We start from the raw sequence: 11,506 nt of genomic DNA, 5'->3' as shown, positions 1-11,506 counted from the left end.
AAAGGTACTCATCACTGGGTTTGGTTTTGGGGAATCACAAATGGGATTCTACAGTAACAATCCTCGTCTTTTTGAATTGAAACGTGATATTGCGGATTGTAAGAAAAAGGGTCGTTTGGTTGCAGTTTATTATGGTGAATTGAATAAATTGCAGAATTTTTTATCTAGTTATGTGAAAATTTCTGCTTGTCTTTGTTTCGATCCGAAAGAATATGCTAAGTTGCATGAGAATGAGTTTTTGCATCAGTTTTGTCTTAGCCTAGAACTTAAGAAGTTTGGTTATGTTGTTTCAACATTGTTGATGAGTGATCATTTGCCTTCTATGAATGCTTCTTATGCTAAAGTTGTTGTAGAGGAGCATAAGCAAATTGTGTCTGAGGCACATGAGACCTCTTATTCTGCTGCGACTGTTGGTTTTAATGCAACAAGTACGATTTCCGAACGGATAAAGTGCACTTATTGTAAGAAGTCTGGTGGTTTCCTAGGTGGGGGGCGTGGAGGTCGTGGTGGTCGTGGAAGTCGGGGTGATCGGTCGTCTGGTAAAGGCAAGGGTGAGTTTGCTGGTGCTGCTGGTAGCTCTCGTGGTAATAATGACCCGGTTTCTAATTCTGATTGTGGGAGTGTTCCACGATATCTAATGCTCAATGGAAGGAACTTATGTCTGCTGTAAAGGGTGCTAAGTCTAGTTCTTCGTCAGATGGCAATAAACTGGGTATGTATAATTCCACTGATTGGCTCATTGACACTGTAGCTTCAAATCATATGTCTGGTAATATTGATCTTTTTACTGATTTACATACATAACATTTCTTCACTTTTTGGTTTGCCCAATGGGAAGAGCACGACGGTAACAAAGGAAGGAAGAGTTATTTTGTCTGATAATTTAACTCTTGATAATGTTTTATATGTTCCTGCTCTTATATGCAACTTGTTATATGTGTCTCTATTGTTAGAAAAACAATGCTATTTTATTATGTTCAATGACAAGTTATGCATCATTCAGGACCAGAACCTGATTGGAGCGAGGGTCCAATGTGATGGGGTCTATATTTTTCGTCTGGTTCGTGCTCGAAATCAACAGGTGAACAAAGTGGTTATTTCAGATGCAAGTTTGTTATGGCATAGGCGTCTCGGGCATCCATCAATACAAGTTGTGAGCTCTCTTTCGGGAGTTTCTATTAGTCGTAGTACTCATAGTAGTGACTCTGTTTGTTCTTTTGATTCTTCTATTTGTTTTATGGGGAAACAACCCTGAAACTCTTTTCCGTTAAGAATGAATAAAGCATCTCGAATTTTAAATTTAGTTCATTGTGATTGTTTCGGGGTTTTCTGATGTCCTGCGGGAGAGTTACAATTCCGAGACTGGAACCGGACGCCTGTACCTGCAAAATAACGGAGACTCCTGAGAGCTCCGCCTCCAACGGTCAAGTTAGTACCTGATTAAGGAGTAATTAATACGGAAATTAAAGTAATAAGACCTCTCTAGGTGAGAGTGTTTAATGTTGGTAATCTGCTTTGTTAGCGAGATTAGCCGGTTATTAGTGTTCCGTAATGTTTCTGTTCTTCTCTGTTCTTCAGGTGAGATTAATTGCTTCTCAATTGCTTGATGTTCTCTTGATTTTTTGATTGCTTAATTAATGAGGATTAATTAAGTATTTATAGTCTTGAGATGCGTGCCACTCTCTAGGTTTAGGGTAAACCTAGGGCTGACCGGGCCTCTAGACAGGATTGGGCCTTGTTGGCCGGTTTTCCCATTTGGCATGGGTGGACACGTGGCGTGCCTCGATTGGTCCGTAGAGGACGTATCTGTGATTGACACGTGGCAGGCTCCTATTGGCCTTCGTGAAGGACACGTGGCGGAACCTGGTTGGTCCACTTGTCAGACGGTGATTGGTGGATAAAAATCCCCTAATCAGTGATATTTGAGGTCAAAATAAGATTGTTTCTAGTTGTGATGCTCGTTATTTCCTAACCATTGTTGATGATTTTACACGTGCTACTTAGGTGTTTTTGATGGTTGGTAAATATCAAGCTTCTCAGTTGGTTTGTGAGTTCTGTGCTATGGTTAAGACTCAATTTGGAAAGAAAGTGAAGGTCGTTCGTAGTGATAATGGCCAAGAATTTTTGAGTTCGGGGTCATTCTTTGCTTAGAAGGGCATTTTGCATCAAACATCGTGTGTTGACACGGCTCAACAGAATGGTAGAGTTAAGCGTAAATATCGTCATATTTTAAATGTGGCCCGTTGTAGACACCCATTTGTGTCTCCTCAAAACAAAACCCAGTGATGAGTACCTTTCACGTCGAATCATAATCGAATGAAGTGAAAATGTGGAAAGTCTAGTGTTGCGGATAGTTTTAATTTCTTTTCTCTTCTCTCCGTTTTTGAAAACGTATTTTAAGAAAACAGAAAATCCAGTTTTGTTGGTCCATGATATGGGTCCAATAATAGTGTAGTTGGATGGGGCTTGAAAAGACCTTTCCAACGATATATTATAAGCCCAATTCCGACGAATATTGAGGAAGTTATGGCCAATTTACTGAACTAGGCCCAGTTTGAGCCTTATATGCAGCCCAATGATCTAGGGGAGGGCCTAATATAGATTTATCATCCCTAATGCAATTAGGAATGGTTTTAGTCTTCTAGAAGGTTCTTTTCATTCCTAATTCAATTAGCATTGATAAATTGACTTTTATTAACTTTTCAGAGTTTTAATTAAAATCAAAGAGCATTTTTAAAGGAAAGATACGATTTTATCCTCCTATACGGCAATTTTTATCGGATTTTAAGAAAACGCGTGAATTTCTGAATCAGCGCCAAACGCCAGCTGTAGCGCCTAGCGCTACGCTTGGCGCCTGGCGCTAATGTTGGCATCTAGCGCCAATAGCCAGCGTTGGCGCCAACATCGTTTTATGTGCGCCAGAACTCTGTTTTGATATTTAATCTTTTTAGCCGATTTTATCTATAAATAACGTGCTAAAAACTCCGTTTTTGATAACCAATTTTCATTCATCTACAATCTAACAACTCTCATCAAGATTTCCTTGATCTCTCTCTCTCTCTCTCTCTCTCTCTCTTTTCTAAACTAGCCTTCTCTCAAATACAAAATTCTGCATTCATTAGATCTAGATACACCTAGCCATATTCGAAGTTGTCTTCGCCCTAGACGTGAAAGATTTTAATTTTTGAGGGTTTGGTCCCAAATCTCTCTTTCAATTATTTAATTTAATTATTATTGTTTATTATTTTCCTTGAAGTTACTAACGTGTGTATTTTGTTGTTAGAAAGAGGTACGAGACATCAAAGTAAGTATTTTAATGATTTTTTTATTGATTTTATGATGTAGAAATCATGTTTAGGGTGACAACACTAAATTCCTAGTATCATGTCTAGGGTAACTTTAAAACTAAGTATGATTAAAAGTATGATGCCTTTTATGTTCTTCCTAATATTTATGATTGTTAGTATCATGTTAGGATTAAAGATTTGATTTTTATTGTTAGTGACATGCTAGGGTTTATTATTAATCTTGTTAGTATCATGCCTAGGATCTTGCTATTATTATGCTTTAACATGATTATCATGATTATTTTTATGATTTATGATTATAATTATTATTATGATGATTATTATGATGATTATGGTTTTGATTATTATTATGATTATTATTATTTTATGATATATTATATTGCTTGATATATTTATTGTTATTGCTTGGTCACGCCTTTTATGCATGTTTAAAGGGAATTTGTACTTGTAATCACGCTTAATAAGATAATTAATAATCTTGTTAGGGTTAATTTGATTATAATTTCAAGTGATCGCCAATAATAATTTTATTTGTGCATTAATATTCAACCAACATAGATAAACAGGTTTAGGGTTAAACCTATTGACTGCATGTTAGTCAGAAAGCGCACATGAATACGATTAGCATAAAGTAGAGGCCTATTATTAGGGCAGGTTCAATCTCTTTTAGGTTGGATTTGTACCTTCATCCCCGAACCCTATTTGGTTCAAGACCTTATGGAGTTGACAATCTCTTGGATCGTTAAGGGGTGTAACCTTCACCTCGTGAACGGTTTACAAGTTCCTAAAAAAACTTGTTGGCAACTCTTTTGCTCTATTTTCTTTCCCTTTGGACGCCACCATACTTTAGTGTATGATCACAGTGGGGTTCAAGCTAGGGGATTAACGCTTGAAATATTCCCTACAGTTTTCGATCGACTCCATGCCAAGGGACTCATTACTCCTATTGGACCTCTTCAAGATCCCTCGCTTGAGAAGAGATTGCCTAGTTGGAATCCAAATGTGCGCTGCAAGTACCATCAAGGTAGGGGTCACGCTACTGAGAGCTGTTGGAAGCTAAAGGAAGCTATCCAACATTTGATTGATAATAACAAGCTTCCCATACCTCTAGTTAACAAGAAGAGCGAGTAATGATAAAGCAAACAACACAAGACAAGAGGCGAGCTTCAACAACGAGATTTCATGACCTCTTTTTTCAACGACGAGTCTAGCATAGGTACATTTCTTTTCCTTTAGATTAATTTTGTAGTTTTTTCCTTTTCCCCCTTTTAATAAAATGAGCGTTTATTCTTTTACATATGATCATTTCATTACATTGCATTAAAAAAAAAAAAAATCCATGTCAAATTAAGTACAAGGTATACCAATGATTTGAGGCACCTCTTGTAGCCACATCATATCTCCTTTCACCTTTCAAATATGCGATCCTTTCTTCATAAACCACTTTGAGCCTCGTCTAACGATAGACCTTTTATTTTTCAACCTACGTCTACCTAACTTTGGGATGGGATGATGTGCAACTTATGCGATTTTCTATTTCATAAAAAGCTTGAGTGATTCAAAAAATTAAAATAGCAAAAATAAGCAAAAGAAAAAAATAAATACAAGTGTACAAAAGGGCAAGTGTTCCAATGTCTTTGATATGAACACGTCTCAGATTGTGTCTCTTATCGAGTGCTCGGTACCGTGCCTGAGAAACATGAATGCCAAGTGAGTGATAGACCGCATGATCGGGATTGCTCACACTTATAAAAATGAAATAAATGCTAAAGCAAAAGAAAGAGCTAAAAAAGAGTAGAAAACCTCAAGCATGAAAATATAAAGATTCAAAAGCAAGGTTGCACACCTTGGGGGCTTATCAAGGGTCTTGAACCTTTATCCACTTCTTCTTCAAACCTTTAGCCTAACCACGTTACAACCTTTAAAAAGACCTTTTTGAGGTATACACACGCTTGTGTGAGGTTCGGCTAGAGCTACATTCGGCTTGATTCCTAACGGATACGTAGGAAACCTCACATCGAGGTGCGGCCGTAATAATCATGCATCCATATTCACATTCACACACTTACACCATGATCATATCAAGGGATTCCCTATGCTCATCCCTTTTCACTTAGAGCTAGACTTGGGGGCTTGATCCCTACATCATTAGCTTAGCTAGCCTAAGAGTCACCGCCATTTGACTCTTTTAATATTTTTCCACACACTTAACCCTTGCGGCCTAACTTTAGTATCACTTTCACACACTGCACAGATACATGACCAAATATACTTTCCCTTAGGAACCCTTTGTCATGAAATCTTAACACAACGTTGAAGCATGTATTGTCATATCAAATCACTCACCAATCATAATCATCATTGCATTGAAGTATGAAGTGCTTAGCCTCCGTGCCTAAGTTACCTAAATACTTTCATTATCGAGTTAACTAGGATAGTCTAAGATGTTACAATCCTTGTACTATGAGAAACAACATTTGACTAAGCTCATTCAACATGCACCTTCAAAAACTTCGCTTCTTTCTTTTTCGTGTCTTTCTTTTTCGGGAGAAAGTCGGTACCCTCCACAAAAATAACGGAAAATTTTTGGAATTTTTTTGCTTTTTTGCAGTTTTGAGTCACATTGAATCAATACAATGCACACACAGGTCATGAGTCACACGTGTCATTTCACTTCGAGTCGAGTCAACCTCGAGTCAATCACAGCAAGTCAAGTTTATACCTTGAGTCGTGTCAAGTCAATGAGTCAAGCAACGCTAAACCTTAGGTCAACCCTAAGATAATTGAAGAGATTGTCAAATTTCTATAGTAAAAAATAAATACAGGTGCAGCAGAATAGGGAAGACCCTACTCGAGCGCCAGATGACAACATCTAGCGTCTGGAAATAGATTTCAGCGCCTGGCGCTAGATCACAGCGTCTGACGGCAGAGTCAATTCTTGGCGCCAGAGATATTTTAGCAGCGACAGAGCTCGAAGCCTCTCATAAGGGTGATTTCGACCTCATACAGCAATTTCGGGTTCCTTGGTACGCCAGTTAGCTCCTATAAGTAATTTGACATGATTAAGTATTCAGTTTGATTACAATCACAATAAGTGATAGACCTGATGAAAGATCGTCTCACTTAGCTTAAAGCGCCTAAGAATTGGCTTATCACGGAGACACCGACATACTGGTTTTAGCGGAAGCAAAGTTCAAGCGAGCTTTAAGAGATCGGCAAGTGTTGGTCTTCGGAAATTTTTCTTCTTCAGAATATTATCGCAACAAACGTTCAAGTATCGAAGCTCTTTGTTTAGAGACGCGTGGACATGTCATTTAAGCTCCTTTGTTGCGTGGACATATCATCAAAGCTCTTTGCTCTAGAGATGCGTGGGCATATCATTCAAGCTCTTTTGTTCAGAGACGCGTGGACATATCATCAAAGCTCTTTGTTCCAGAGACGCGTGGGCATATTATCAAAGCTATATTGTTCAGAGACGTGTGGACATTTCTTTCAAGCTCTTTTGTTCAAAGACGCGTGAACACTTCCATCAAGCTCTTTTGTTCAGAGACGCGTGGACATTTCTTTCAAGCTCTTTTGTTCAGAGACGCGTGAACATTTCTTTCAAGCTCTTTTGCTTAGAGACGCGTGGGCATCCTATTGTCAAGCCCTTTGTTCAAAGACGCGTGGACACGTCATTCAGAAGTTCATATTAAAAAATAAAGAAGCTCTATTGTTCAGAGACGCGTGGACATATCCAAAAAAGAGAAGCTCTTTGTTCAGAGACGAGTAAACATCAAAACAGCAAGACGGCGTTCCCTAAATTGTGGAGAGTTGTCAAAAATAACTGAGGATTGTTTCAAGCGAAGCAATCTTCGATAGTATTCCCTTGGACGTGGAATATTATCAAAGCGGAAGAGGATTGTTTCAGGTGAAGCAATCTTCGATAGTATTCCCTTGGACGTGGATGAAAGCAGTTACAAGCGTAGCGGTTTTCAAGAGGGATGGAATTCTCTTGGCAGGAGGTCATCAAAACAACAGCAAAGCAGCAGCAAATCGGTTACTTTCAGAGACGTGTGCTCGACGGTGCAAGATACGTGTTTCTCAACTCTTTTATCTATTTAACTAACGCTAGTTTGCAGGTATCGGCGTTACAAGAGTGATTTAGGATCGCAGAACGTTCTGAATCATTCTCCGTCCCTATCGATACTTTTACTTTTGTTTTCGAAACTTGCGTTTCTCCAAACTCAGTCAAAGTGGGGGCTTCTGTAGACACCCATTTGTGTCACCCCAAAACCAAACCCAGTGATGAGTACCTTTCACGTCGAATCATAATCGAATGAAGTGAAAGTGTGAAAAGTCTAGTGTTGCGGATAGTTTTAATTTATTTTCTCTTCTCTCTGTTTTTGAAAACTTATTTTAAGAAAATAGCCAATCCAGTTTTCTTAGTCCATCATATGGGTCCAATAAAAGTGTAGTTGGATGGGGATTGAAAAGACCTTTCCAACGATATATTATAAGCCCAATTCCGATGAATATTGAGGAAGTTATGGCCAATTTACTGAACTGGGCCCGGTTTGAGCCTTATATGCGGCCCAATGATCTAGGGGAGGGCCTAATATAAATTTATCATTCCTAATGCAATTAGGAATGGTTTTAGTCTTCTGGATTCTTCGAGAAGGTTCTTTTCATTCCTAATTCAATTAGCTTTGATAAATTGACTTTTATTGACTTTTCAGAGTTTATTAAAATCAAAGAGCATTTTTAAAGGAAAGATACGATTGTATCCTCTTGTACGACAATTTTTATCTGATTTTAAGAAAACGCGTGAATTTCTGAATCAGCGCCAAACGCCAGCTGTAGCGCCTGGCGCTACGCTTGGTGCCTGGCGCTGGCATTGGCGTCTGGCGCCAATAGCCAGCGTTGGCGCCAACATCGATTTATGTGCGCCTGAACTCTGTTTTGATATTTTATCTTTTTGGCTGATTTTCTCTATAAATAACGTGCTAAAAACTCCGTTTTCGATAACCAATTTTCATTCATCTACAATCTAACAACTCTCATCAAGATTTCCTTTATCTCTCTCTCTCTAGTCTAAACTAGCCTTCTCTCAAATACAATATTCCGCATTCATTAGATCTAGATACACCTAGCCATATTCGAAGTTGCCTTCGCCCTAGACGTGAAAGGTTTTAATTTCTGAGGGTTTGGTCCCAAATCTCTCTTTCAATTATTTAATTTGATTATTGTTGTTTATTGTTTTCCTTGAAGTTACTAACGTGTGTATTTTGTTGTTAGAAATAGGTACGAGGCATCAAAGTAAGTATTTTAATGATTTTTATTGATGTTATGATGTAGAAATCATGTTTAGGGTGACAACACTAAATTCCTAGTATCATGTCTAGGGTAACTTTAATACTAAGTATAGTTAAAAGTATGATGCCTTTTATGTTCTTCCTAATATTTATGATTGTTAGTATCATGTTAGGATTAAATATTTAATTTTTATTGTTAGTGACATGCTAGTGTTTATTATTAATCTTGTTAGTATCATGTCTAGGATCTTGCTATTTTTATGCTTTAACATAATTATCATGATTATTTTTATGATTTATGATTATAATTATTTATGATGATTATGGTTTTGTTTATTATTATGATTATTATTATTTTTATTATATATTATGTTGCTTGATATATTTATTGTTATTGCTTGGTCACGCCTTTTATGCATGTTTAAAGGGAATTTGTACTTGTAATCATGCTTAATAAGATAATTAATAATCTTTGTTAGGGTTAATTTGATTATAATTTCAAGTGATCGCCAATAATAGTTTTATTTGTGCATTAATATTCAACCAACATAGATAAACATGTTTAGGGTTAAACCTATTGACTGCATGTTAGTCAGAAAGCGCACATGAATACGATCAGAATAAAGTAGAGGCCTATTATTTGGGCAGGTTCAATCTCTTTTAGGTTGGATTTGTACCTTCATCCCCGAACCCTATTTGGTTCAAGACCTTATGGAGTTGACAATCTCTTGGATCGTTAAGGGGTGTAACCTTCACCTCGTGAATGGTTTACAAGTTCATAAAACAAACTTGTTGGCGACTCTTTTGCTCTATCTTCTTTCCATTTGGATGCCACCGTACTTTAGTGTATGATCACAGTGGGTTTCAAGCAAGGGGATTAACGCTTGAAATATTCCCTACACCCGTGCTCTTCTATTTTAGGCAAAGTTGCCAAAGTATTTTTGGGGTGAGTGTGTTATGACTGCGGTGCATCTTATTTATCGCACTCCGAGTCCGGTTTTGAAAGGTAAAACCCCTAATGAGCTTTTATTTTGTCAATCTCCTTCTTATGATAGTTTGCGGATTTTTAGTAGTCTTGCTTATGCTGCGAATCGTCCTCGAGTTAAGGACAAGTTTGATTCTCGCAGTCGGTGGTGTATTTTTGTCGGTTATCCTCATGGAAAGAAAGGTTGGCGTCTTTATGATTTAAAGACGAATGTTTTTTTGTAAGTCGGGATGTTTAGTTTTTTTAGGATAAATTCCCGTATCTTGAGTCTCTTCCGGATGAACGGAGATTATTGTGAAAAAAGTATTTTGCAAATCCGCCGGCTTGGGAGGACAATAATTTTGATGCGTTTGGTGCTATGATGCGTGTGGGGGTGTGCCATCCTCGAAACAGTTCGCACCACAACCCAGCTGCGGCACAGCCTGCCCAGGTCAAACCCCTCCCCAGCCAGCGCCTGCTGGCAGGCCGCTGGAATTTCCAACAAAGGCCACTGCCCAGCCTGCTGGAATTCCAGCGGCAGTTGGCCAGGGCCGTGGCAGCCAGCAGCAGCAACACAGTGCCCAGCCAGTGCTGGGCAGCCCGCAACCCAGCCTGGCCTGGTCAGGCTGTCCGACACAACCGCCACCGTGAGGCAGCCTGTGGTGGTACCCCGGCAGCCGGGGGTGGCCGATGAAGGTGGTTCACTGTCTCGTGGTGGTTTTGGTAGTGACAAGCGATCGATTACTATTGTTGAGCAAGAATTAGACGGGTAAAATATTTTATATCGTTGGACTATTAGGGGGGAGTTCGTCGGATAATTTGGATCGTGGTCATCGAGAAAAACGCCCTGCTTTGTGGCATTGAAATTATGTTACTCATACAATCATCATTGAAAATATAGACCTCGCTACATTAGTTGTCGGCCCTCCTCAATCACTTTCCTCAGGTAAACCTTTCCCTATGGCTTGTGATGTTAAATATAATCCTGTTTTTATGAGACACATGTGTTTTTTGGCGACGATCACCAAGGGAAAGGAACCGACTTCATTCCAAAAGGAGGTGAAAGACGTCAGTTGGTGTAAGGCTATGCAAGATGAGATTGATGCTCTAGAACGATCGTAATGGCACATGGACCGTTAAGGATCTTCCTCCCGGCAAAAGAGTAATTGGTAGTGGTTGGGTGTACAAAATTAAGTATACTGATAAGTCAAAGGTGGAGCATCTCAAGGCTCGTTTTGTTGTTCATGGCAACCGACAGGTCAAAGGTGTTGATTATAATGAGACGTTTTCTCCTGTTGAAAAAATAAACACGGTACGTATTCTCTTAGCTGTTGTTGTGTCTATGAATTGGGAGTTACATTAGATGGATGTTCACAATGCATTTCTTCATGGCGATTTGGATGAAGAAGTATATATGTAGTTTCCTCCAGGCTACGGCACTCCGACATCTGGAAAATTTTGCAAGTTGTGAAAATCTTTATAAAGCTTGAAACAAGCCCCTAGACAGTGGTTTTCAAAATTGTCTAGTGCTCTGCAAGGTTTTGGGTTTAAAAACTCATATGTTGATTACTCTTTGTTTAGCTATGTACAAGGTAGTGTTTTGTTGCATGTACTGGTATATGTCAATGACTTGATTATTGCAGGCTCTTCTCATGAGGCCATTGTTCGGTTTAAAGCCTATTTGTGTAAATTCTTTCATATGAAGGATTTGAGTCTGCTTAAGTATTTCTTAGGCATTGAGGTTGTTCAGAGTCTAGAGGGTATCTTTCTTTCACAACAAAAGTATGCACTAGATGTTTTAACTGAGGCAGGAATATTTGGTTGTAAACCCATTGATACTCCTAAGGAGCAGAATCATCATCTTGCACATGCTTCCGGTGAGCAGTTCGCACAACTAGAACAGTATCGTCGTTTGGTTGGACAGTTAGTATATTTGTCAG

This window comes from Chenopodium quinoa, unplaced genomic scaffold (assembly GCF_001683475.1).
Source record: "Chenopodium quinoa cultivar QQ74 unplaced genomic scaffold, ASM168347v1, whole genome shotgun sequence".
Lineage (NCBI taxonomy): Eukaryota > Viridiplantae > Streptophyta > Magnoliopsida > Caryophyllales > Amaranthaceae > Chenopodium > Chenopodium quinoa.
The sequence above is the reverse complement of the archived record's forward strand: the minus strand, read 5'-3'. Positions refer to the sequence as shown.